Source organism: Anabrus simplex, chromosome 3 (assembly GCF_040414725.1).
Source record: "Anabrus simplex isolate iqAnaSimp1 chromosome 3, ASM4041472v1, whole genome shotgun sequence".
Classification (NCBI taxonomy): Eukaryota; Metazoa; Arthropoda; class Insecta; order Orthoptera; family Tettigoniidae; genus Anabrus; species Anabrus simplex.
Genome location: NC_090267.1, coordinates 199,759,057 through 199,786,460, shown reverse-complemented (window position 1 = coordinate 199,786,460; position 27,404 = coordinate 199,759,057). Strand labels below are relative to the sequence as shown.

At 38.5% G+C, this 27,404-nt stretch overlaps 1 long non-coding RNA gene across 1 annotated transcript in view; it reads left to right on the top strand.

Moving 5' to 3' along the window:
• The window catches only part of LOC136867158 (uncharacterized), a 60,732-nt gene that overhangs the window by 19,963 nt on the left and 13,365 nt on the right, over positions 1-27,404 (top strand). Inside the window, exon 2 of the long non-coding RNA XR_010859628.2 lies at positions 9,794-10,153. This is a non-coding gene — a long non-coding RNA (uncharacterized lncRNA). The remainder of the gene's footprint in view (positions 1-9,793; positions 10,154-27,404) is intronic.

The following is a 27,404-nucleotide window of genomic DNA, read 5'->3' as shown; positions in this document are numbered from 1 at the left end:
CAATATCATTCCTATCGTTTATTTCAAATGTGTTTCAATTTTTATTTATATGCCAGGCGAATCTGCTATATAAGTTCTCCAAAGGAAAAGATGGCTCTTAAAAACGGGCCCAGGAAAGATTAAAAATGATCGGTTCTTTTTATCAGAATCAAGTACACTATGAACAGTAAAATCAATTGGTCTCAACTCCTTTTTCACCCCACCACCGTTAAGTTGTTTTACCCCCTACCCCCCCAAAAAAGAAGTCGTGTTTCTTTATGTTTAAAGGAGATTCACAATACCAAAGTTCGCGTCTGTTACCTTCAGTTTTGAGATATAAGTATCCCCATAAAAAGAATTCACTTTTTTCACTTCCTTTCACACATCCCCCTCCCCCGTTAAGTGAAATTTCTGAAAAAATACTTGTTTCTTTATTAGTATAGGATTTTCTAAATACCAATTACCACGACTGTAACATCTTCAGTTTTTGAGATATGTGTCATAAAAGGAATTCAACTCCTTTTCACCCCCGCCCCCAAGATGATTTTCCCCCAAAAGTGGGTTTTTCTGTTTTTAAAGGAGACCAAATTACCAATTTTCACGTCTGTAACAACTTTAGTTTTTATTAGATGTAAGTATCCTCATACAATTAATTCAATTAATTCTTCTATCTTTCACCGCCCCCTTCATTGGATTTTCCGAAATCAAAGGAATACGTGTTTCTTTACTTCCAATGTTCACGTCTGCATCATATCATTTTTGAGATAATAGTATCTTCACACAAATAATTCAACTAATTTTTCAACTCCTCCCCCCCCCCCCTTAAGTTGACTTCCGAAAACAAAAAGTACGTAAGTTATTTCTTTATTTGTAAAGAAGATACCAAATGCCAATTTTTACGTTTATAACATCTTCAGTTTTTGAGATATCAGTATCATAATAAAAATAATTCAACCCCATTTTCAGTCATTTTACCCCTCTCCCACCTATGCGGTTTTTCCGAAAACAAAAAAATACATTTTTGTTTATTTTTAATAGAGATTTAAAATACCATTTTTCACTTCTGTAACATGTTAAGTTTTTGAGGCGTGCTCATTTTAAAATTTCACCCCCTTTTTAGTTCCTCTTAAGTGGAATTTCCGAAAAGAAATCACCTGCGTTTTCTTTATTTTTTAGGAGATTACAAACACCAATTTTTACGTTTGTAACATTTTAGGTTTCTGAGATATACTGTAGATATACTCTTTCTAAAATGTCACCCCATTTGTTACTCCTGTTTAACCCCATTAATTGGATTTTCCAAAAACAAAAAAATACGTGTTTGTTTATTTTTAAGGGAGTTTCCAAATACTAATTTGCAGGTCTGTAATGTCTTCTGTTTCTGAGCAGTATCCGCATAAAAGGCATTCAACCCCTTTATATCCCTTTCCACCCCTCCTATTCGGATTTTCCGAAAACTAAACAATAGCCTACTTTATTTTTAAAGGAGATTCAAAGTACCAATTTTTACATCTGTAAACTTTTAAAGTTTTGAGTTTTAAAATTTCTAAAATTTCACCCCATTTGTCACTTCTATTTAACCCCCATTAATTAGATTTTCAAAAAACAAAAAATCGCGTTTCTTTTTTTTAAAAAGAGATTCCAAATACCAATTTTCAGGGCTGTAATATCTTCAGTTTCTGAGATATTAGTATCCTCATTAAAGGAATTCAACCTCTTTTTCACCATTTTTCACCCCTCCTAGTGGGTTTTTCCGAAAACAAAAAATTCGTGTTGCTTTATTTTTAAAGGAGATTCTAAATACCAATTTTTACATCTGTCAACTTTTAAAGTTTTGAGATATAGATACAATCGTTTTAAAAATTCACCCCTCTTTTCACCCCCTTAGTGACGGAATATAAAAAAATCCTCCCTTAGCGAGCACCCATATTGTAATATATATATGTATCCTCAAAATCTCATTCCTTTATGTCCAGTAGTTTTGTCTCGGCGATGATGAATCAGTCAGTCAGTCAGTCAGTCAGTCAGTCAGTCAGTCAGTCAGTCAGTCAGTCAGTCAGTCAGTAAGGACATCTTCTTTTATATATATAGACTAGCAGTTACCAGCGGCTTCGCTCGCGTGGATTTCGTAAAATAATAAAAGTAATCGTCCCTCGGTATAGTATTAAGACATTATATGAAAATCCCTAATGTATAAGCATTCACCGACAAACTGAGTTCCATTTACCCCGGAAACTCTTTGTAAACCACGTTTGTGTTATTGTCTTTTGGGGCTAAGTTGACCATGCAACATAGAACTGTACATACTGTATGAGAAACAGTTTTCTCTCAAATCGAAAAGAATGTTTTTAAAGTAGATTCCAAATATCTATCTTCGCGTTGTAACATTATCAGTTTGAGATAGGCTAAAAGAATCTCCACAAAAATAATTTAACTACTTTATCAGTCCTTTCCATTTTCCGAAAACAAAAAGAAATACATGTTGCTTTACTTTTAAAGGAGTTTCCAAATGCTGATTTTCGCGTCTGCAACATCGTCAGTTTGTGAGATATAAGCATCCTCACTAAAAATTATTAACTTTTTTTTCACTTCCTTTCACCCCCGTTAAGTGCATTTCCCGAAAACAAATGTACGTGTTCCTGCATTTTTAAAGGTCTTTCCAAATACTAATTTTCTTTTGTATTTTGCTTTTAGGTCGCACCGACATAGATAGGTCTAATGGCGACGATAGGATAGGAAAGCGGCCGTGGCCTTAATTATGGTACAGCCCTAGCATTTGCCTGGTGTAAAAATGAGTAATCACGGAAAACCATCTTCAGGGTTGCCGACAGTGGGATTCAAACCCACTATCTCCCGGATGCAAGCTCACAGCTTAGCGCTCCTAACCGCACGGCCAACTTGCCCGGTAATACCAAGTTTCATGTCTGTAACATATTAAGTTTTTGACATATACTGTTGGTATACTGGTACTCATTTTCAAAATTCACAAACTTTTTCAATTCTTTTCAACTCCTTAAGTGGATTTTCCTTTAAAAGGTACGTGTTTCTTATTTTTAAAAGAGATTTAAAATACAGTACCAAATTTTACGTCTGTAACATCTTCAGTTTTTTAGATATAAGTATCCTCATAAAACGAATTCAACTTCTTTTTCCCTTTTTTCCACCCCCTCTCCCTTTAAGTGTACTTTCCGAAAACAAAAAGTATGTGTTTCGAAGATATAAGTATCCTCTTAAACATAATTCAACTCTTTCTTTACTTATTTTCACTCCCCCCCCCCCCCCCCAAGTCGATATTCCGAATAATACGTGTTTATTTTTAAAGGAGATTCCAAATAGGAAGTTTCACGTCTGTAAAATCGTTATCTTTTAGAGATATAATTATCCTCATACAAATAATTCAACGAATATTTCAATTCTTTACCCCCGTAAGTGGATTTCCGAAAACAAAACAAGACGTGTTTCTTTATTTTTAAAGAAGATTCCAAATATCAATTTTCCACGTCTGTAACATCTTTTTTGAGATGTAAGTATCCTTACAAAAAGAATTCAACTCCTTTTTCACCCCATCCCCGTTAAGATTCCCTCCAAAATGCGTGTTTCTTTATTTTTAAAGGAGATTCCAAATACCAATTTTCACGTCCGTAACCATCAGTTTTTGAGATATAAATATCCACCTAAAACGAAGTACATTTTCTCACTTCCTCTCACCCTCCCTCCTTAAGTGAATTCTTCCGAAAACAAAAAATACGTGTTTATTTATAGAGAAGCTTCTAAATACCAATTATTACGAATGTAACATCTTCAGTTTTCGAGATATGAGTCCTCATAAAAGGAATTACATTCCTTTTCACCCCTTCCCCCCCTAAGTTTACTTTCCCCCTAAAATGCGCGTTTCTTTATTTTAAAGGAGATCCCAAATACCAATTTTCACGTCTGTATCAACTTTAGTTTTCATACGATATAAGTATCTTCATACAAATAATTCAATTAAGTTTTCAATTCTTTCACCCCCTTAATTGGATTTTCCGAAATCAAAGGAATATATGTTACTTTACCTTAAAGGGGGTTCCAAACACCAATTTTCATGTGTGCAACATCTATAGTTTTTGAGATATAAGTAGACACATACAAATAATTTAACTAATTTTTCAATTTGTTTTCACCCCCGTCTAATGGATTTTCCGAAAACAAAAAATATGCATTCCTTTATAAGATGCCAATCACCAATTTTTACGTCTGTAACGTCTTCAGTTTTTGAGATATCAGTAACCTAATACAAAGAATTCAACCCACTTTTCAGTCCTTTCTACAGGCCCTTCCCCCTCCCCCAAGTGGTTTTTCCTATAACTAAAAATACGTCTTTCTTATTTTTGAAAGGGATTAAAAGTACCAATTTTCACTTCTGTAACATGTTAAGTTTTTGATATATACTGTAGATATGCTCATTCTAAAAATCACCCTTTTTTGTTCCCCTTAAGTGGATTTTCCGAAAAAAATTATCTGTGTCTCTTTACTTATACCAGTTTTTAAGTCTGTAACATGGTAAGTGTCTGAGATATATTGTAGGCCTAGATATATATTTTTTATTTCCATCCCATTTTTCACTCCCGTTCACCCCCTCTTCATTGGATTTTTCAAAAACAGAAAATAATATTTCTTTATTTTTAAAGGAGATTCCAAATACCAATTTTCATGTCTGTAACATCTTCAGTTTTTGAGATATAATTATCCTCATGAAAGGTATTCTACCTTTTTCCTCCCTTTCCCCCCTTAATGGGATTTTGCGAAAACAAAAAACCCACGTATTTTCTTATTTTTAAAGGAGATTCCAAATATCAAGTTTTTTCGTCAGTAAACTTTTAATTTTTTGAGCTATAGATATCCTCAATTAAAAATTTCACCCCCTTTTCATCCCCCTAGCAACAAAAAGTGTTTATTTATTTTTAAAGGAGATTCTAAATACCAATTTTTACATCTGTAAACTTTTAAAGTTGTGAGATATGGATACACTAATTTTTAAAATGTCTAAATTTCACCCAGTTTGTCATTCCTGTTTAACCCCCAATAATCGTATTTTCCAAAAACAAAAAAATACGCGTTTCTTTATTTTTAAAGGAGATTCTAATTACCAATTTTCATGTCTGTAACATCTTCAGTTTTTGAGATATAAGTCTCCTCATAAAATGTATTCAACCCATTTTCCCCCCTTTTTCACCCCCGTTAATGGGATTATCCGAAAACAAAAAATACGTGTTTCTTTATTTTTAAAGGAGATTCCAAAAAACAAAATTTCATGCCTTTAAACTGTTCAGTTTTCGAGATATAGATACACTCATTTTAAAAATTCACCCCCCACATTTCACCCCACTTAGCGACGGAATATCCAAAAATCCTTCCTTAGCGAGCACCTACATTGTAATACGTAGTACAGTAATTAAGTTCTGAGACTTGACGCCTGGAAAGTAGGCACCCACATTACTCTGTATGTTGCACACTATGCTGCATTACACGGCGTACACCTACACAGAACCACACCCACTCTCAAAATAGTCGCCGCTGGCCGTTAACCACTTAAACAGAACCACATCCACTCTCAGAATAATCGCCGTTGGCCGTTATCCACGTTTGCCAACGTTGGTATAGCTGCTGGAAGCGCCGCTGAAAGGAAACACCCTGTTTTGTCTCCAGTTATTATCCTGTTGAGAAACATCGGATCATCGTCAGCACTACTGATGAGATCACCACAAATCGCCATGCGATCATCACATTGGTCTTGCGACGGGATTCGTGGCACACTGTGCTGGGTAACACGAGACATGTTGAGGTCATCCGTCAGAATTTATGGCAGGTATCATGGCTAACCCCTACTGCTGCGAGACCGGCTACCGATTGGGAGCGGTTAGCACGCACCAACGTTGCAACTTCTTGGATCTTGCGTTCCGTTCGAACTGTTTGTGGCCGACCAGTACGCACATCATCTTCCAAAACATCGGTGCCACTTAAACACAACACTGCGACCCAATGCGTCCTCACCGTAAACCTGCTGCATCATTTCAAACGTTTCGGCAGCGATTTTGCCTAATTTCTGGCAGAACTTGGTGTTAGCCCGTTGCTCAAACTGTGACATGTCAAGGTCCGACTGGCGCATTCAAATCACCGTCACAAAAACGACTGTACGTCCGCTTCCAGTGCATGCACTCAACTGTCTCTTGCAGAGACGAGAGACTGACATGGTACATACCATGGCGCCACCTACGAGCTATAGTTCACCACAGCGCCATCATGCGGTCAGTCTCAGAACTTAATGACCGGGCGAGTTGGCCGTGCGCGTAGAGGCGCGCGGCTGTGAGCTTGCATCCGGGAGATAGTAGGTTCGAATCCCACTATCGGCAGCCCTGAAGATGGTTTTCCGTGGTTTCCCATTTTCACACCAGGCAAATGCTGGGGCTGTACCTTAATTAAGGCCACGGCGCTTCCTTTCAACTCCTAGGCCTTTCCTATCCCATCGTCGCCACAAGACCTATATGTGTCGGTGCGTCGTAAAGCCCCTAGCAAAAAAAAAGAACTTAATGACTGTACTACGTATAAATGTATTATCAAAATTTCATACATTTATGTCGAGTAGTTTTGGCTCGGCGATGATGAATCAGTCAGTCAGTCATGACAAGTTGTTTTATATATATACACTGACTGACAGAGCAAATGCAACACCAAGAAGGAGTGGTTCGAAAGGGATGAAAGTTGGGGAAAAAACAGAGACAGCACGGACGAATAATTGATGTTTATTTCAAACCGATATGCAGGTTACACAATGCGCACGGCATCGACTCAGTAGGATGTAGGACCACCGCGAGCGGCGATGCACGCAGAAACACGTCGAGGTACAGAGTCAATAAGAGTGCGGATGGTGTCCTGAGGGATGGTTCTCCATTCTCTGTCAACCATTTGCCACAGTTGGTCGTCCGTACGAGGCTGGGGCAGAGTTTGCAAACGGCGTCCTATGAGATCCCACACGTGTTCGATTGGTGAGAGATCCAGAGAGTACGCTGGCCACGGAAGCATCTGTACACCTCGTAGAGCCTGTTGGGAGATGCGAGCAGTGTGTGGGCGGGCATTATCCTGCTGAAACAGAGCATTGGGCAGCCCCTGAAGGTACGGGAGTGCCACCGGCCGCAGCACATGCTGCACGTAGCGGTGGGCATTTAACGTGCCTTGAATACGCACTAGAGGTGACGTGGAATCATACGCAATAGCGCCCCAAACCATGATGCCGCGTTGTCTAGCGGTAGGGCGCTCCACAGTTACTGCCGGATTTGACCTTTCTCCACGCCGTCGCCACACTCGTCTGCGGTGACTGTCACTGACAGAACAGAAGCGCGACTCATCGGAGAACACGACGTTCCGCCATTCCCTCATCCAAGTCGCTCTAGCCCGGCACCATGCCAGGCGTGCACGTCTATGCTGTGGAGTCAATGGTAGTCTTCTGAGCGGACGCCGGGAGTGCAGGCCTCCTTCAACCAATCGACGGGAAATTGTTCTGGTCGATATTGGAACAGCCAGGGTGTCTTGCACATGCTGAAGAATGGCGGTTGATGTGGCGTGCGGGGCTGCCACCGCTTGGCGGCGGATGCGCCGATCCTCGCGTGCTGACGTCACTCGGGCTGCGCCTGGACCCCTCGCACGTGCCACATGTCCCTGCGCCAACCATCTTCGCCACAGGCGCTGCACCGTGGACACATCCCTATGGGTATCGGCTGCGATTTGACGAAGCGACCAACCTGCCCTTCTCAGCCCGATCACCATACCCCTCGTAAAGTCGTCTGTCTGCTGGAAATGCCTCCGTTGACGGCGGCCTGGCATTCTTAGCTATACACGTGTCCTGTGGCACACGACAACACGTTCTACAATGACTGTCGGCTGAGAAATCACGGTACGAAGTGGGCCATTGGCCAACGCCGTGTCCCATTTATCGTTCGCTACGTGCGCAGCACAGCGGCGCATTTCACATCATGAGCATACCTCAGTGACGTCAGTCTACCCTGCAATTGGCATAAAGTTCTGACCAATCCTTCTTGGTGTTGCATTTGCTCTGTCAGTCAGTGTATATATATAGATTAGCAGACGGAGGGTTTGCTCTTCCCTAGCTTCCGGAAATTTGCGTAGGAATTTTTTGGAACGTTTGGGACCAAAGATTCCAGCGAGTTTTGGCTTTTGGTGAATCCGAATCCCAGTTGAGTATAGTTGGCTTCAGGTGGTGATCCATGAGACTTTTTGTAATAAATTGCTAAATTAGAAATGGCTATTTACCTTTAAGTAGGTTTTATTAAACAAATCTCAGCATGCACTATTGTTATGAGACTCTCCTTCTTTTTCTTTTATTGTTGATTGGGCTTCGCATTTACCATTTACGTAGCCACTAGTCGTTATAATTTCAAATACCATAAGTATGAAGGAGAATAAGTAAAATTTGGGAAAATAATAATCAAAGTACCGGTAATCGAAAGGGAACTAGTCTAAACCTATGAGAGAAAATTAAGTAAACACTAATGGATAAAATGCACAGGAGCTTACTACTAAGATAAAAAATCCGGATCTACAGATAAGTGAAAAATTAATTTTTAGTGTTGGCTTGTGACAAAACAAAGACAAAATTTTAGCAATAGGAGGCCTTTTCAAGAAGTGGATTTAAGATGCGCTTGCGGATCGAATCGAATAAGGGGCATTGAAAGATAAGATGATTAATCGTTCCGAATTCATTTGCGCATTGACATAAATTCGACTCCACTACCCTAATTCTAAATAAATGAGAAGGGCCACACACATGATTTAACTGCATGCGGATAAGATTCGTTATATGACGGCGAGTATAATCATGCATAGAAAGCCAAGGTTTTGTAGGAATCGTAGGTAGTTTCCTAAACAAATATCTACCCTTATCCTTGTAAGATCTGCTTCTAACATTTTTGTTAAGTTTCTCCAAACATTGCCTACTTTCAAACTTGCTTACTCTAAACATTTCCATTTAGATCCAACTTTTCAACAATTCACACAACCTGACATCGTTCTTGTACATTTCAAATCAAAAATCCTGCCTGTTCATTGCCCTGCATCAAGGAAAAGCAAACTGTTTGTTCTAATCTTTTGTGTTTGATGCATTCAGAACTTGTCCAATAGCCAGACGTTCAACGAAACTTTTATGTGCTACTGACACTTAAACCAACATTTTTAGCTTAATAGGCGGTGCTATTATCATGGATCTACAAGTTTAATGTTCTCTTGGACATTTTTTAAACATGTCGTACGGTATTTATCTTCAGGCATTCGGAATCCGAATCATATTTTAATTTTAAATGTGTTTCTAATGTTCTTTTAATATTCTTATTTTATCTTGTGTAAAATCGGCCACAATAATGGACGAAACATGCCTGAATAATTATTAATCTTGACTTGAGTAAAAACAAAATACTGTATCCGTATTGTAAAGGTGGAGTTTTTGATTGTTTCGCCTGATAATTTCATTTAATATTATATGCCTACTCTTTCATAACTGCTATGACTTCACTGTATATACAACAAGTCACTTTACTTCCAAGTTCTTTCGCGAAATTATTTCCCGGTATAGCAGCCAATAAACATCAATAAGAATAATAATACCATTCTATGTCCAGTGAGAAACAAGAGCTTGCTATTTTACATTGGGGAGTTCATCATCTTATGTCCATTAAACAGAATGGTTACGATATATATGTTTATAGATCTGTATCTGAATCTTTTTCCAGATCTAATTTTGTCTTTTTTCTTTCTTTTGTTGTAGTGGTAGTGCAGCACCTCCTCTTGGTATTCCTGATCCAGAGAAGATTAAGCTTATCCAGCAGCAGTTGGTGCTGTTGCTGCATGCAGACAAGTGCCAGCGAAGGGAAAGTCACGCTAACAGTGAGGTCTGGTCGTGCACACTGCCTCATTGCAAGATGTTGAAGAGTGTGCTAAACCATATGAAAACGTGTGAGGAGGGGAGGTCCTGCAATTTTCCACACTGTTCAAATTCACATAAGATCCTGTCACATTGGAAAAACTGCACACATAGAGACTGTTGTGTCTGCGCTCCTCTTAAGCGAGCGAATTAAATCTATAACCATACTCTGCCACCACTTTCCGAGATGTAACAAATGACAAGGTAAGTTACCGTGAACCTAAAAACATAGTCATTAACTGTGATCGAGTTAAAGGTAGAAAAACTCAAGCAAACCCAGATGAATTAACTGAAAGCAATCACATTAAAACTTACCTAGGTCTCGGCATATAACTTCAGAGAAACTCGAAGCAATAACCCATCCCACCAACGAATAAATAGTGCATACAATTTAACAATTAATAATTAAATTGGTACACTGATCTTGTACCAATGAAATGTATGAATAGAAGATTAGGAGTAGGTAGTAATTAATAGCATTGCAATTTCTTAAGAATCTTCAGGAAGTAATTTATCAATGACATTGCAATAGGCGCTAATGCATGTATGTAAAATAATGTAGCCTATATGTATTATTTGTTCTTTTTAATTTCACTTCCGTACTGTAGCCTCCGTGGCTCAGACGGCAGCGCGTCGGTCTCCCATCGCTGGATACCGTGGTTCAAATCCCGGTCGTTCCATGTGGCATTTGTGCTGGACAAAGTGAAGGCGAGACAGATTTTTCTCCGGGTACTCCGGTTTTCCCTGTCATCTTTCATTCCAGCAACACTCTCGATTCTCATTTCATAGCATCTGTCAGTCATTAACATATCACTCTGGGAGTGGCGACCCCGTCGTACTAATAGCCTATATCTGCTTCATTCATTCCATCCCTGACCCGGTCAATGACTGGAAAACAGGTTGTACGTTTTCATTATGTAGTTTTTACTTCTTTGATCCTGATGACAAGTCTAAAAAAACAGAAGTTGTTGTACATAACATGGCTACTACTGGTATTAAAGGTTACTTATTGGTAATAAAGCTCTCCCAATGATTAATTAACCCACAATATACTGTAAGTTAAATGGAATATACCTTTAGCATAGTAATGGGAAGTAATAATGGGATCGTGCGTCCTTTAAATCCGGATTTCTGCTAATTCCAACCTACAGTGAAAATTTTAGTACCAATTTTCAATCAAATCTCAGAAGATTAATCAAATAAATCAATAAAATAATGATTAAGGGAAGAAACCAATGTAGGTAAACATAAAAAATCCTAGCGATACATTCCATAATGTTCTGTACTGACATGCCGATTTTTTAAATTAAAATATTTCTTTAAACGAAATTATTTTAATTGGTTCACCTTCTCAACACATCTGGACTATCCATTAAATTATGAATTGAAATTATAGTCATATTTTACATGCAGTATCTGTTAAGACCCACTTAGGATAATTCTTAGCTACTGAATATTGTAATCTATATATTTAAAACGCAAGGCGTTTTCTTTTGTAATTCGCCAACAAATCCACACTGGGCTGATTTTTATGAAATGTGTTTTAGTTTAAAGGTACTTGTATACACATATGTGGCATCAGTATTGTCTTCTTGATTTCAACTATTATTAGTATTTCATTTTAAGAAAGTACTATGCACATAATGTTATTCGTCCACATGCGACAAGTATGCTTACTGTATTCAATCTGTGAACGACTTCTACTTGGCCAATTTTCAAGTTATTTGCTTTTAATTAAAGGTACATATCTCTGCATTCTGCATCACTGCGTTTTCATAGGTAATACATTTCATAATATTCCGTATAGAAGAGCAATATAATGTAAAACAAAAGCTAAGATTTGTGTTAAATAACAATTATTTTAGTTTTAGACACTATATAACAACAAAATGGTCTAGCTAAGGAGTCACCGGCTTCAGGAATCTTATCTGAAATCTACCTTGATAATTTAGAACATGCCAGAATTTTTAACAGTAATATTTCAACAACTTTCACTTTTGGGCCATATACCTAGATTATACTATAGTTATAACGGATGAGAACTTAGTCAACGCTACCACCACCCTTTCAAACTTAAACACACTTGATCCTTATATCAGATTCATTCTAGAATCAGAAACTGAACATAAAATCAATTTTAGACTTAACAATCTCAAGGCACTATAACTCCCTTAGCTACAAAATGTACAGAAAACGTGTACAAACCATGAACACCATTCATCAAGACTCTATACATCCACAAGTACACAAGCGTGCTGCATACTACAGCATAGTTCATCGTGCATTCATTATCACAATGTTAAAAACAAGATCTTGTACATGAATTAAACACCATTGGAAACATAGCCAACGCCAACGGATATAATAAACATATCATTGAATGAATAATAAATAGTCAGAAATCGCCTTTCCACTACCATCACTGAAGAAGAAAAACTAACAAAACCTTATTTTCCACTTCCACTTTTAATAAACACCAGATTTCTAACATTTTTAAAAACATTATATAAAATTATATCTTAAAACAGACAATAATAATGCATCAACTACACGATGGACTATCGATTCTCGATGGACGAAACGTATCCTCAGTATATTTGACTCAAGACAAAACACGGCAATGCCATGGTACGTTTATGTCAAGAAAGATCTTAAAGAACTGGGCCTACAAGCAGAAGATGCACAAGGCCGAAATCTTTTCAGAGCAACTATCAAGACTTTTGGGAATTTACGGGGCATAACACGGGTAACTGGTGCTAAATGGACAGACGAACATCGTGCTAAACACAGTGAGCTAATGAAGACGATGTGGATCAAGCGAAAAATGAACAAATGTAAAGTGAGGCTTATCGTGGTCCCTAGTTGGCCGATTAGCGAAGTTGAATGAATGAATGAATGAATGAATGAATAATAAGGAAAATTCGTCACAAGCCCAAGACAATTACAAGTAAGGAATCAATAAGCTCGGTATAATTTGTAGCATTTGATAATGTAAGAAGATATATTTTTAAATGCTATTTGTTCGTGGCGTCAACCCGTGTGGATATTTTGCCCCTAAGAAGATGTATTACTTATCGAGCACTTTCTTAATGATGCACTTAAGATGGCCGTGCCGTGATGGGTGCCAGATGTTTCTAGTACGTATCGCAACGCAGAAAGGTGAATTCCTATATCCTCTCCCTCGTGCGCCAAAATGCTAGAGAATGCTTTAGAAATTACTACTAAACCTGTGATGCGAAAAGAAAATAGATCAGTAAATAAAAGGCGTCAATATCTATCAATTGATTGCCCATTCGACTTTGAAAGACGATTATTAGCGGAGCGATTTTTCCCATGTTGGAGGAGTTTCCCTCTCTATAGCGGATCACCCTTGTCATCCATAAAAGGAATCCTACAAGGCCCATCGATACTCAGTAATTTTTCAGTCAGAGGCCTACTCTATGTTAGTCCGATACGCAGTCTATAGTTCTTTGTGTGAAGTTACAGCCGTTGTGAGTGGATCTGTGAAATACCAATATCAGTACTCAGTGAGGGAGTGCAGATAAGTAATATTATCTCAGGCTAAATGAATATATTTCATTTAAAGAGCGGGTTGCGCTATCTACAACCGTCATGATGTAGTGAGTCAGTGAGCATAGAGAACCAGTGATAATTGTACCATAATTAACGCATGTTCAGTTATCAGAGGCAATAAACGTAATAAAGTATACGTTGTCAGATTAGCCAGAAAAGCGTACCATAAGTGAAGAATGACGTTAAATTCGGAATAAACACATCAGTGAATATCTTTTTTTAAGAAACGGGTTCGAGTAGCGGTTTTCAGGGCTCAGCGTTCAGCGGCTGGAGGTAGCAGTTCCAGGACATCATGAAGTCAACGCGGAACGCGATGGTCCTAGGACCTTTTAGTAGCGAAATGGCGGTTATGGATAACTAAATCCATAGGGGTGCTGCCAGATGATAGCAGGTTACACATCAAAATAATAAGTGCATTCCAATGATATCTTGGCATGAAAATCAGCTCATGTCGCCTTAAGATGTAAATTTAACTTTGTAGATACAATTCAGTAGAATGCATTTTGATATCATATATAACATGTAGGTAACGAAATATGCGAGTTTCAGTTGGATAAAGTTTTCCTTCGCTAGTTTATTTTCCTTTTCTTCTGTATGGTTACTGGGTAACCACAAGTTATTTTCGCGAATTTGTATGAAGTAGTTTATTAAGTCCCGTAGCTTGTTACGTGTTTTAGTGAAGCATTCGTATATGGGTTAATTTAGATAATTCGGTTGACTTCACAAAATTTTCCAATTTAAATCAACTGTTAGTCTCCTGAAGTTCCGAATATATTTGTTCACTTCACAACTTTAATGCATGGCTATAGTCACTCCTCCCTTTGTGTTAGGATGCTGAAGTGGAGAAAGGAAAGCTGACTCGAGGTGCTATCCAATGACCTAGAGAGATACGCGAGTGAGTGATATGTATACGTTTAATCCCTGTCGGTAGGATCATCTCAATATGTTTGAATCGAGTGGATATTATGTATATGTGTGTGAAATTGAGGGCAACCAAGATATATGACAATGTGCAGGACAGGAATGATGAATAATAATCATAATGATATAGGCCAGTATTGAAATTGGCTGAGACATTGAGATAAAATTATATGCGAAGAGTATCCATGGAGGGTAATATGCCCGGAAAATACACGATAGTTGAATTAAGAATTACTCGATTGTCCGGATGAAATTGAGTGTGTCTGCTCAGCTGTGTTTGAAGCACGGATGCCTTTGAAGTAATAGATTTATGGCCTTAGAATGAAAGGTTAGGGAAAGCAAGATATGTTTGTAGCCTGCACAATGTAACCTGTAGAGAGTGTTGCCCATTTCACATTGTACTGAAATATTCACTTGCTAATAATTTGTTTTACCATTGCAAGGCTGTGTGTTTCATTGAGCCGATATGTGATGTACTCCCTCCAATTAGGGTATTTAAATAAGATCGTAGTAGGGATTTTCAGATAGCACCTCAAAGTCAGGATGGCGTGGGTAAGTCCTTGGATCGATACCAGGGGACCTAAAAGGGGTCACCCATTTTCTGGAGAGCATTAACGTGTGTTTATTGTGTATTTACAGGGATAATGCTCCACCATATTATGTGTTTATTATTTATGTATTATGTAATCGTATGTTGATATTTGCAGAATTACAGGCTAACCAACATCGGACTGTCCGCGTTGTAAATATTAGTGATGAGTTGTTACTCCGGAGAAGCACGTGTATTCGATAGTGTAATAATATTTAATGTAATAATTTAGACACTATTAGCGAAGCCCACGACGTGAATTTCATGCCTAGATTATTATACTCTTTAAAATGTTTTCAACACAACGATGATGATTATAAACACTTCGCACGAGAATGCAATCGTTTCCGTATAATTTATGTTGTTAGGTTATAATATAGTGGATATCCACATGATATCCATATCAAGGTAAAAGGAAACAAATGTTTACTAATCTGTAGTGAAGTGTACACATGCAGTGTTTAATGATTTTGGTTTGGGATTGTCAAAATGAAATTCAAGTGTGAACCACGAACTGATGAAGACATTTAACGGCATTCCCATACGATAACGTTCAGTGTATTACATTTTAAAATTTGCTACGCATGCAATTATGTGGCATTTCTTGTATGTGTAAAATTTTCACAAATGTTTCTCTCGGTGATTAAAATAGTGTTTTTGAATTTGGAAAAATCCATTCTTATCATTTAGTAGATTAGCGTATTCCTCTTACTATAATGCCCTACTTTCAAGATATTTAGATTATATGTCCACTTTATTTTAACGAATGGGACCTTTGAACCGTAGATATGCTCTCGAGCGTAGCCGTTGTGCTGAATGAAAGTTGGGAGGATGGGACCTCGATGCCCGGTGTTCTGTCCAAATATATCACCGGTTGAGCAGTATTTTATACTTAGTACTCTGTCGAGACCTGGGACAGGTAGAATATATAACATTTTTAAGGTTACAATAAATAGTATTGAAGAGGTGGAAACCATTATCTTTTGTTTTACATTATTTCACTGCGTTTTTCGTTGATAGTTATCTCTTTAATATATATTCGGACGAAGCTTTTTCTCACCTTCAGAAAGCACTTACAGTTAGTTCCAATTACTGACAAGAGATGGCAATACCGTACTTCATTCTGTGACTGTCAACAAATGGCAGCACCACAGTTACATTGATACACTGATCTTGATTCTGGAAACAAGCAAGAACAACATAGAGAGGTGGGAGCACTGCCTGTCTGAAGATAATTGGACGAACATATGCCTTATTTTCAGTGTTCGTGCATAAGCATGATGAAAAAGTTAGCGCTCACATAGAGTCTCAAGATGGAGGCTCAATAAGTAACATTCGTATCATGATCTACATTAGACCGTCAATTTCATTCTAGCATGTGGTCAAAGATATTAGCGAAGATATGAAATCTTAGTTAGTTTCATTCTTTCCTCCAGTCTTTAGAAAACAGCGCGTGTTCTGTCCATGGCCTGTTTCATTCTTGCTGTGTAGAGAGATTTATCCACTGCTGTTCTCTGACTTTGCTTAACCTTGAGTTTGCAGTGTTTCGCCGTTTCATAACGTAGCTTTCTCTCTGCGTTGCCTACGAGATATTAAAGGCCGGGAAATACAGCACACTAGCCTCGGTCTCGTGGTACTTCCGACAACCTCCACTAGAGCTCTCTTTACTGAGCTGTCTCGCCCGCTCATTGCAACAGGTTTGTTTACGAAAAACTGTAAAATGTAATTAAAACTAGTAATTTCAGAAGACACCAGACATATATAAGATAAAAATAGACCAAGAGCAATTGTTTGACTTACTTTCTGGAACGTAGGCCTGTGTCTTACAATATGATAAGACGAAATAAGTACCTAATTCACAAAAGCTTCGTGATAAATTAAGATAAATATATCAAGGGCATTAATGTTCAAATGTTCACAAGGACCACTTCATTTCATCTCATAGAATATTGGCTATATTCTATGACGTACCGATACATACGATTAGCTTACCTGAAATGCAGGAAGTTATCACAATTTCAGCACTTTGCGGTTCATGGGTTTCCTTCTGAAATTCTTTAACGCTTTATCCTGATCGGAAATTTCCTTGGCGTGACTGTCCAGAATTGGTTGCAGAAACTTTGCCAGTATTATTTTACCTAGTCTTTCCTGGTCACAACAACTAATACAGTGAAAACGTTGTAGAAACTTCGGCACAACATAGACAATTAGTTTATTTACGAGATTTGTTTTTCCAAGTAACATAAAGCAGAGCACGTGAACTTTAAAGTGATTATTAGAAAGTACACGAACTTTCTTGATGGATTCGGTAGGGCACCCCGATCTTGCATTCTTATTGTGTTAGAGTATTATCACTAGTGGCTGATGATAATCCTTGCAAGGAGGTTTCAGAGTGTGTATGCTCCTCAGCCACTCTCACCAAATAGCCAGCTATAATTGCCAGGAAGACAAGTTCCATGGTAACGGATAGTTCTGAAAATATAAAAAAAATAACATTCTAAGTATATTTCGACAAACCAATTAACAATGATATTAACAAGAGATACTTCAGCTTAATATTAAGAGGCTTTCCTTCGAGGGTTCATCCAGCATCAATAAAACTTCAATGGGAAGTGGAGTGCAGTTTATTTGTCCGATATCCTTTTTTTACTGAATGTTGCCTGAGAAAACTCAATGGAACGTCTGCCTTTCAACGTTCATAGAATACGAGGTAAAGTAGTTTTAATTGCGTACATAGTCGATCTTACGTCCATTTATCATTGAAACCACCCCTCCTTCGCAAGTAGCTAAAAAGAAGTTCAATATCATCACTACTCAAGTTCCTACTCAAGATATAATGGAAACCAACTGAAAACAAAATCTTTATACAATTCACAGTCGACTCTGTCGTAATAACTAGAGCGTTGCAAGTCTCTTGGTTGATACTACTTACATTTTTCTCTGTTTTCTGAATACTTTCCATGCATGGTAGAAAAGTTTTTGTCAACCATTCCAGTCTTTCGTCGTCTGATTCAGTGAACACAATTTTGTCCGTTCTTTTAGACACACAATACTGCTTGATGTTGCGTACATCGTGTATGTCGTGCCACTGTCGTATCACTTCAAGGAACTCGATAGTTTTCTGAAGTCCTTCCGGATCTGAAACTTTCGCTGGGGCAGCAATGGGTAATGTCTTCAGAGCAGCCGTAATGCTAATCGAAAATAAATACTTCGCTCTCTGCACGTTCATTTTTTCAAGGTTTGACGGGAAGATGACCTTTCGGGTTAAATCTCGGATAAGTTTCAAAGTAGACCCTTTCTGCATACCATACAACTGTTTTTATGGCTGCTGGAAATCTGTTTTTTATTCTGATAGACTTCTTTCTAGAGGAAATGTGAACGAATGTTCTTCAGTAAGTGGCCGGGATCAAAACACAGAAACAGGGGTCTGGTTTCGTCATTATGATGTATAGATTCGGGTATCAGTGTCCCACCGCACAGTTCTTTCATCATGTATACATTACCGGTAACTGAAGAATTATCAGTCACAATTCTTAGCACTGGAAAATCTGTCTCCTCAACCTCGGAAGTAACTTTTAGTTTCAGTGTATACAGCTGAGGACCCATTAATTGATGGGTGAAATAAAATGCAACTGGAATGCGAATTGCCTTGATAGTCATCTGAATAAGAAGCAGAGAAGTCTGTTAGCAAGTTAATCATTTTTCCTCGCTTACTCTAATTTTGCCGATAAACTGATCGAGATTACGGTCGTAAATAACTGGGGTTTAGCCGTCTCATCAGTTACGAGCGATCCTAGCTTTTCCTTTGCACGCCTGATATTGTGACATTCGTACTGGAGCCGCTTTTTGGTGAGTAATGTCGTGCCCGTCTCGCCATTAGAAAATCCTATGTAATTTTTTAATGCTTTCTGATGTGGTAGTGTTGGGCAGTGCAAGGATCTCAGAAATCCGTAGCCGTTAGGTGTCTTCATAAGCCAGAGGACGCAAACTTTTAACGTCATTCACCGTATTTCACTTTTTTCTTCCCGTAAGTTTCAATTTGTTCTAACAGAAATAAGGCTCTTAAATTACCATTTTTACCATTCTTTTCAAGTTGGTCTACTTTTTTGTGAAGTTCAGATACCTTAAAACTTTTTTCTGATTTCATTGCCCGTATCCTACTTCTCAATTTGAAGATTGTTTTCCTTTATCTGGTATTTGATTTTCTCATCAATATTGTACCAGGAAGCCATAGGCCCTGACACATTAGTGTTATAAAATATTTAATCATGAAAGAACGGCTGAGTAGTGACATCGGGAACAGCTGTACGAGGGAATGTTCGCGTCTCTACTGCTCCGTGTAAGTGTGAGGGAGACAGCAAGAGAGGGGAACAAGGTCAAGTGACGTCAGCGCCACATGTACCTCACCTTCCATGGAAACGTCTAGAAATGATTCTGATAACTTCTAAACGGCTTCACAGATAAACACCATCATATAGTCCACATTTCAAATGTACAATGTTAAAAATTTGAGATCAATCCACCTAGTAGTTTAGAAGATATGACAAGTAGAAATTTGGAATGTATAACAACCCCTCTGTCGCTTGACCTAACGAGCCCGCTTCCAGCTGTATATAAATAGGTCAACGACTCAAGTTGAAATCTACAACTCGATCATGACTAGCGGTCATATTGCTACGTCGCGCCTCGCGAGAGATGTGTAAGTCATCGTCTTAAACCTTGAATTTGTGCGAAGTCGTAGTAAGTGAAAGTTCAACCGCGTCGTGGACGTGGACGTGGACGTGTGAGATGTTATAAAGTTCTATCAAACCGAGTTTCGTCGTATGAGATTTGTGAATTTCTCGAACAAGTGATCTTGCGATATAGACTGTGCATTTAGGTAGAACTGAGAATATCAGTGTTTAATTTACCATTCGACAGTATTATGTACTTTGTTAGTTCCTCATATATTTGAACTCTGTCGTGAACATTTACAGTGACCAGCATATTAGGAAATTGTGCGTGATAAATCAAACATTCAATTAGTGACAATTTCATTAATTTTGAGATGCATTTCTCATATACAATTACGATTGTGAACTATTTGAAGTACTATTCCACTCAAATATTCAGTAATTAATAGGACTGAGTGTGGCTAATTTTCACGTTTTTCCTTGAACGTTTCATTAGTGTCATAAGAAAAGAACTGAATATCAAGGACATTTAATGATGATATAAGGTCATACGAACCCTTATTATGAAAACGCATTCATAAAAACCACCTAAGTAGTGAATATTAGGATTCAAGATCTGTTCTAGAAGTGACATTAATTGCATCTACTCGAGTATTTAACGGACTGTGATAGTTATTCTTATACTGAATTTACGACATAATCTGTGATTATTATGAACTGTGATAGTGTCTAATTTCATGTCTTATAAACTGTGTGGTGAAAGACTGTGCTTTCGATGTCAGAAGCGATATCATTTTATTACCACAGTAACTTGACTTATAGCCCGAACTGTGACATAGACTGTGCTATTCCAAGTCACGTGCATTCGGACTTACTTCAGTGTGAAATGCAACTCATTAGTGATAATTAATAGTCCTACAACTTGCTGTATAGTGCCAATTGAACTTTCCCGTGTTTCAACATTTCTTTTTATAACACCGGAAATCTTGGCGAAGTGTCGTAAAATCACACTACGTAGAACGTCATACACAGCGTGGGATTATTCGTGGTGTCTTCGAAGGTTATTCGTGGTATCCAGCGAGGGATTAATCGTGGTATCTACGAGGGATTAAAACGTAGTATCTTCGTGGGATGGAACGTGGTAAGCTGCTGGTGCTGAGTTCGAGTCCATACTATTCGCTGCAGAAGTTCCAGTCATCAAGCTGCAGAGCCGTACTTCATCCATTCTTATGAACAGAACACAGGTGATATAAGTGTATTTTACCTTTTCTTAAGTGAGCAATTACACTTAGACAATAACTGACCTTTTAAAAATGCACTCAATCATTCAACAGTGCTACGTTTATCAAATGAAGAGTGCTTCGTAATTTTTGACCTGTGAATCCTGCTTATAGAAATTGTAGGAGGTCATTCAACAAGACTTCAGGTCATAGTAAAACGAACTTTAGATTCCCTTCGAAGTTCTGTAAACTGAAATCATTTCACAATAACTAGATGAACAAGTGCACAATTTAACAATCTTGTATAATTTGTTTAGATGAGCTGTAGGATTTCTTTACCAAGTAATTGAAAATATTTAATTTGAACTATAGATTTGCTAAAGCAAGTATAAGTTAATATTATGTTTAATAATTTTAGAAAGACTTTAGATTTTCACCAAAAGTGATGGATTTAATTTGCAGTTTAAAAATCTTGGTAAATCAACAAGTGGTTGAATGAAGTTCTATGATCAGAGTATTATTATAAATTTGAGTCTATATGAGAGATCCTAGATGAACTGTAGGGTGTACTGAGATTTTAGAAAACTGGTATTTATTCTGAACATTATTAACATCGAGTGGATGTGTCGGACTGTGACAGCGCATATACTTCATTTACTTAATTGCATTCTGAAGAAATCAATTGGAAATTTAATTTTGATGAAGGAGAAGCAGGGTGATTTGTTTGAGATTATCAATAAATATTGTCAAAAATTTTAATTACCATCTATTATTCGCCCTGCGAAATCATCCCTTTCTGTACCTGCTCCAATCGCAGCCGCACACAACCTGAGATCCTTCCCATGCTCTTGCCCATTAACTATTTCCCGGTATGGTATATATTTAGATTTAAAAGAGCTACTCGTTGCCTTTTCGTGACATAGAAACGAGACTTGCACCCCTTTTCCGTTTATAACTGGTGTAGAACAGTTATTTGGTGAAGATGTACCGTTATCTGAATAGCAAATTGTACTAAATTCTGATAGCACGTCATTTCTGGGAGCTGGATCCTTCCTGCGTTTGACACTTCTGTTTATGAACAGGATACACACTAAAACAGAAGAAACTTTCTTGGGAAGAATTCGTTTGATTGATGTGCTTACACTGAATTCTGATGTATTAAAATGCAAGCTACACACTCGGGAGGAATTGATAGGTAAGCAAAGAGATCCTGCTTTATTACCTTGCCTGGAAGTGGCTTGCCTCCATTTCTCTCTTAAACAGCACCCCGAAGGGAAACTATGAACGTCACATTTCCTGTTTTTAGCAGTATGCGAAGTACACAGAGGTACACAACAGTGCACCATTTTCTCAACCTCACGTACACTCACCGACAGAAAAAACACTGACAATGCATTACACACAATCAACACAGCATCAGTATTACTTCGTTCATCACAGTGATTTTTTTCTGATTTCATTGCCCGTATCTTACTTCTAAATTTAAAGATTGTTTTCCTTTATCTGGTATTTGATTTTCTCATCAATATCTATTTATATTTAAAAGAGCTACTCGTAGCCTTTCCGTGACATAGGGGAAGGAGATTGTAGGCTAAGGGATATATTCAGGACAGGTGTCTGTGAGAAATCGGTACGAGTCACTCCAGGTAGAGCAACAGAGGGAAGATGAGGAACAGGGAACTTTTGCTGAGATGTGTGGAAGTAGGAGGAAGGGAAAAGGTAGGAAAGGGAAATGTAGAGTAGAGGATAGGAAAAGACAGGTGGAACAGGGTCATGGAAGGGAGAATAGGGAGGAGAAAGTAGCTTCTGCAGCTATCAGGAATGATAGGTCTGACCAGCAAGGGAGGGGATCAAAGGAGGTGGGTAGGATTGAGGCTCTGGTCATGGGGGATTCCATCGTTAGACACGTGGGGAAAATGTGTGGAGGAAAGGGAACCAGGGTAGAGTGTTATCCACGAATTAGGTTGAGGCAGATGCTGAGAAAAGTAGAAGAGAAGGACGAGGGAAAGGAGAAGGTGGTAGTGTTTCACGTTGGTACTAACAACGTAAGGCAAGCTAATATAAGTACCAACATAGTTGGGGGATGTGTGGGATCTGGTAAATACAGCACGGGTGAAGTTTAAGAAAGCGGAGATTATTATCAGTGGAATACTGTGTAGGAGGGATACTGACTGGAGGGTGATTGGGGATTTAAATTAGACTATGGAGTGGGTTTGTGGTAAACTGGGAGTGAAATTTTTAGACCCTAATGGGTGTGTAGGAGATAGAGATTTGTGCTCAGATGGCCTTCACTTAAACCGCAGTGGTACGTATAAGCTAGGAAATTTGTTTAGAAAGGTAATAGGAAGGTACATTCAGGGAAACGCGGTTGTCTAGGGAGCGGTGATGAGGGTACAGAGATCTGGAAGTTAAGTAGGGATGACATAAACATGCTAGTGTTGAGCTGTAGAAGTATTGTAAAGAAAGGAATAGAATTAAATATTGTAATTGGAGTTGAATCATGGCTGAGAAATGATATAATGGATGCATAAATTTTCTCACAGAACTGGCGTGTGTATCGTAGAGATAGGATAGGAATGGTGGGAGGGGGAGTATTCATTCTGGTGAAAGAAGGATTTGTAAGCTACGAAAGAGTTAAAGATGATAATTATGAAATTCTAGGTGTAAGGCTCATTTCTAAAAATAATAGGCAACTTGATGTCTTTGGAGTGTACAGACCGGGAAAGGGTAGTGCTGACACGGATTCAGAATTATTTGATATTTGCTTTACGTCCCACTGACTACTTTTACGGTCTTCGGAGACGCCGAGGTGCCGGAATTTAGTCCTGCAGGAGTTCTTTTACGTGCCAGTAAATCTACCGACACCAGGCTGTCGTATTTGAGCACCTTCAAATACCACTGTACTGAGCCAGGATCGAACCTGCCAAGTTGGGGTTAGAAAGCCAGCGCCTTAACCGTCTGAGCCACTCAGCCCGGCGATAAGATAATCAGCTATGTGGGAAACGACATGGAAAGGAATGTGATTGTAACGGGAGATCTTAATTTACCAAATGTCAATTGGGAAGGAAATGCGAACGATAGGAAGCAAGACCAACAAATGGCAAATAAACTAATATGGGAAGGACAGCTGATTCAGAATGTGAGAGAACCAACTAGAGGGAAAAATATCCTGGACGTGGTGCTGATAAAACCAGATGAGCTCTATAGAGAAACCGAAGTAATAGATTGTATTAGTGATCACGAAGCTGTTTTTGTCGTAGTTAAAAATAAATGTGATAGAAAGGAATGTTTTAAAAGTAGGGCTATTGGACAGTACCATATGACTGATAAAGCAGGCATGAGACAGTTTAAAAAAAGTAATTATGATCGGTGGAAAACGGTAAATAAGAATTTAAACAGACTCTGGGTGGGTTTAAAGAAATTGTTGAGGAATGTGAAAACAGGTTTGTACCTTTAAAGGTGGTAAGGAATGATAAAGACCCACCTTATTATAATAGAGAAATAAAGAGACTAAGAAGGAGGTGCAGATTGGAAAGAAATAGAGTTAGAAATGGCTGTGGATGTAAAAAGAAATTGAAGGAGCTTACTAGGAAATTGAATCTAGCAAAGAAGGCAGCTAAGGATAACATGTTGGCAAGCATAATTGGTAGTCATACAAATTTTAGTGCAAAATGGAATGGTATGCATAGGTACTTTAAGGTGGAGTCAGGTTCCAAGGAGGACATTCCAGGAATAATTAATGAACAAGGAGAGTGTGTATGTGATGATCTTCAAAAGGCAGAAGTATTCAGTCAGCAGTATGTAAATATTTTTGGTTACAAGGAAAATGTCCAGATAGAGAAGGTGACTAATGCTAAAGAAATATTAAAATTTACATATGATAACAATTATATTTACAATAAGATATAAAAGTTGAAAACTAGAAAAAGGCTGGAATTGATAAGATTTCTGGGGATATACTAAAGACAATGGGTTGGGATATAGTACCATATCTGAAGTACGTATTTGATTGTTGTTTGGTTGAAGGAGCTATATCAAATGAATGGGGAGTTGTTATAGTAGCCCCTGTGTATAAATGAAAGGGCGATGGACATAAAGCTGCAAATTACAGGCCAGTAAGTTTGACATGCGTTTTATGTAAGTTTAGGGAAGACATTCTTTCTGATTATATTAGACATGTTTGGGAATTTAATAACTGGTTCGATAGAAGGCAGTTCGGTTTTAGGAAAGGTTATTCCACTGAAGCTCAACTTGAGGATTCCAGCAAGATATAGCAGATATTTTGGATTCTGGAGGTCAAATGGACTGTATCGCGATTTACCTGTCTAAGGCATTTGATAGGGTGGATCATGGGAGACTACTGGCAAAAATGAGTGCAATTGGACTAGACAAAAGAGTGACTGAATGGGTTGCTATATTTCTAGAAAAGAGATCTCTGAGAGTAGGCGAAGCTTTATCTGACCCTGTAATAATTAAGAGGGGAATTCCCCAAGGCAGTATTATTGTACCTTTATGTTTCCTTTTATATACATAAATTATATGAGTAAAGGGGTGGAATCAGAGGTAAGGCTTTTTGCGGATAATGTTATTCTCTATAGAGTAATAAATAAGTTACAAGATTGTGAGCAACTGCAAAATGACATCGATATTGTTGTGAGATGGACAGCAAGCAATGTTGATAAACGGGGTTAAAAGTCAGGTTTTGAGTTTCACATATAGGAAAAGTCCTCTGAGTTTTAATTTGGATTGAAAGTTCCTTTTGGGGATCATTGTAAGTATCTGGGTGTTAATATAAGGAAAGATCTTAATTGGGGTAATCACACAAATGGGATTGTAAATAAAGGACACGGATCTCTGCAGATAGTTATGAGGGTATTTAGGGGTTCTAGTAAGGATTTAAAGGAGAGGGCTTATAAGTCTCTGGTAAGACCCCAACTAGAGCATGGTTCCGGTGTATGGGACTCTCGCCAGGATTACTTGATTCAAGAACTGAAGAAACAAAAAACAAAGAAAAACAGCTCGATTTGTTCTGGGTGATTTCCGACAAAAGAGTAGCGTTACAAAAATGTTGCAAAGTTTTGGCTGGGAAGAACTCGGAGAAAGGAGACGAGCTGCTCGACTGAGTGGTATGTTCCGAACTGAGTGGTATGTTCCGAGCTGCCAGCGGAGAAATGGCGTGGAGTGACCTTGGTAGACGAATACATTCGAGTGGCGTCTTTAAAAGTAGGAAAGATCACAATATGAAGATAAAGTTGGAATACAAGAGGACAAATTGGGGCAAATATTCATTTATAGGAAGGGTAGTTAGGGATTGGAATAACTTACCAAGGGAGATGTTCAATGAATTTCCAATGTCATTGAAGTCATTTAAGAGAAGGCTAGGAAAACAGCAGATCGGGAATCTGCCCCCTGGGCGACTGCCCTAAATCCATATCGGTTTTGACTGATTGATTGATTGTTAAAAAGTCCGCCAAGAACAGTACGGAAACCTGACATCTAGCGGCCAAGCCGTGAACACGGTTGGGTTTGGGCCGTCTTTTTAGCGGCAACTTAAGCTATGTTCCGGCCTTGTATTGTGTATGTCGTAGGCAACACTCTCTGTAACTGTTCATAGCAAAGCATTAGTACATTGTCGCTTTTTTGATCACTCCCCTTCGTTGTGATTATTTCTCCATTATCTGTATGGTGATAGGAAGGTAGATGCCATATTTTATTTTCAGTTTTCGTCGTCGTGTTCATTACCACGGAACGCCGAATTATCCCAATAGTCACTGATGGAAACTGTTTATTTTGGTCCATATCACTTTGTTTAGACAGTACTCAGGAACGTCATCATGAAATACCTAAGGTAAAATTCATTACTTGTAATTGTGTAAGACGTTTACAGGTTGTTCAGACAAATAAAACTGCATGGGAATATTATAAAGATTTTGTTGTAGGTGACCCATCCTATAGACTGGCCGTTAGTAATTCAATGTCTACGAAAATTTGTTAACTCTGGACGGTTAATATGTGAACCAAACCAAACCAAACCAAACCCCATGGCACTATAGGCCTTGAAGGGCCTTGGCCTACCAAGCGACCGCTGCTCAGCCCGAAGGCCTGCAGATGACGAGGTGTCGTGTGGTCAGCACGACGAGTCCTCTCGGCCGTTATTCTTGGCTTTCTAGACCGGGGCCGCTATCTCACCGTCAGATAGCTCCTCAATTCTAATCACGTAGGCTGAGTGCACCTCAAACCAGCCCTCAGGTCTAGGTAAAAATCCCTGACCTGGCCGGGAATCGAACCCGGGGCCTCCGGGTAAGAGGCAGGCACGCTACCCCTTCACCACGGGGCCGGCTACGTTTAATATGTGGCTATGTTTAATTACATTGTAGAATATTGGCCAGTTATTCCCAGATTATTTATTACCCCCTGTATGTGGGGGACGCAGACGAAGAATACACCCACGATATCCCCTATCTGTTGTAAGAGGCGAC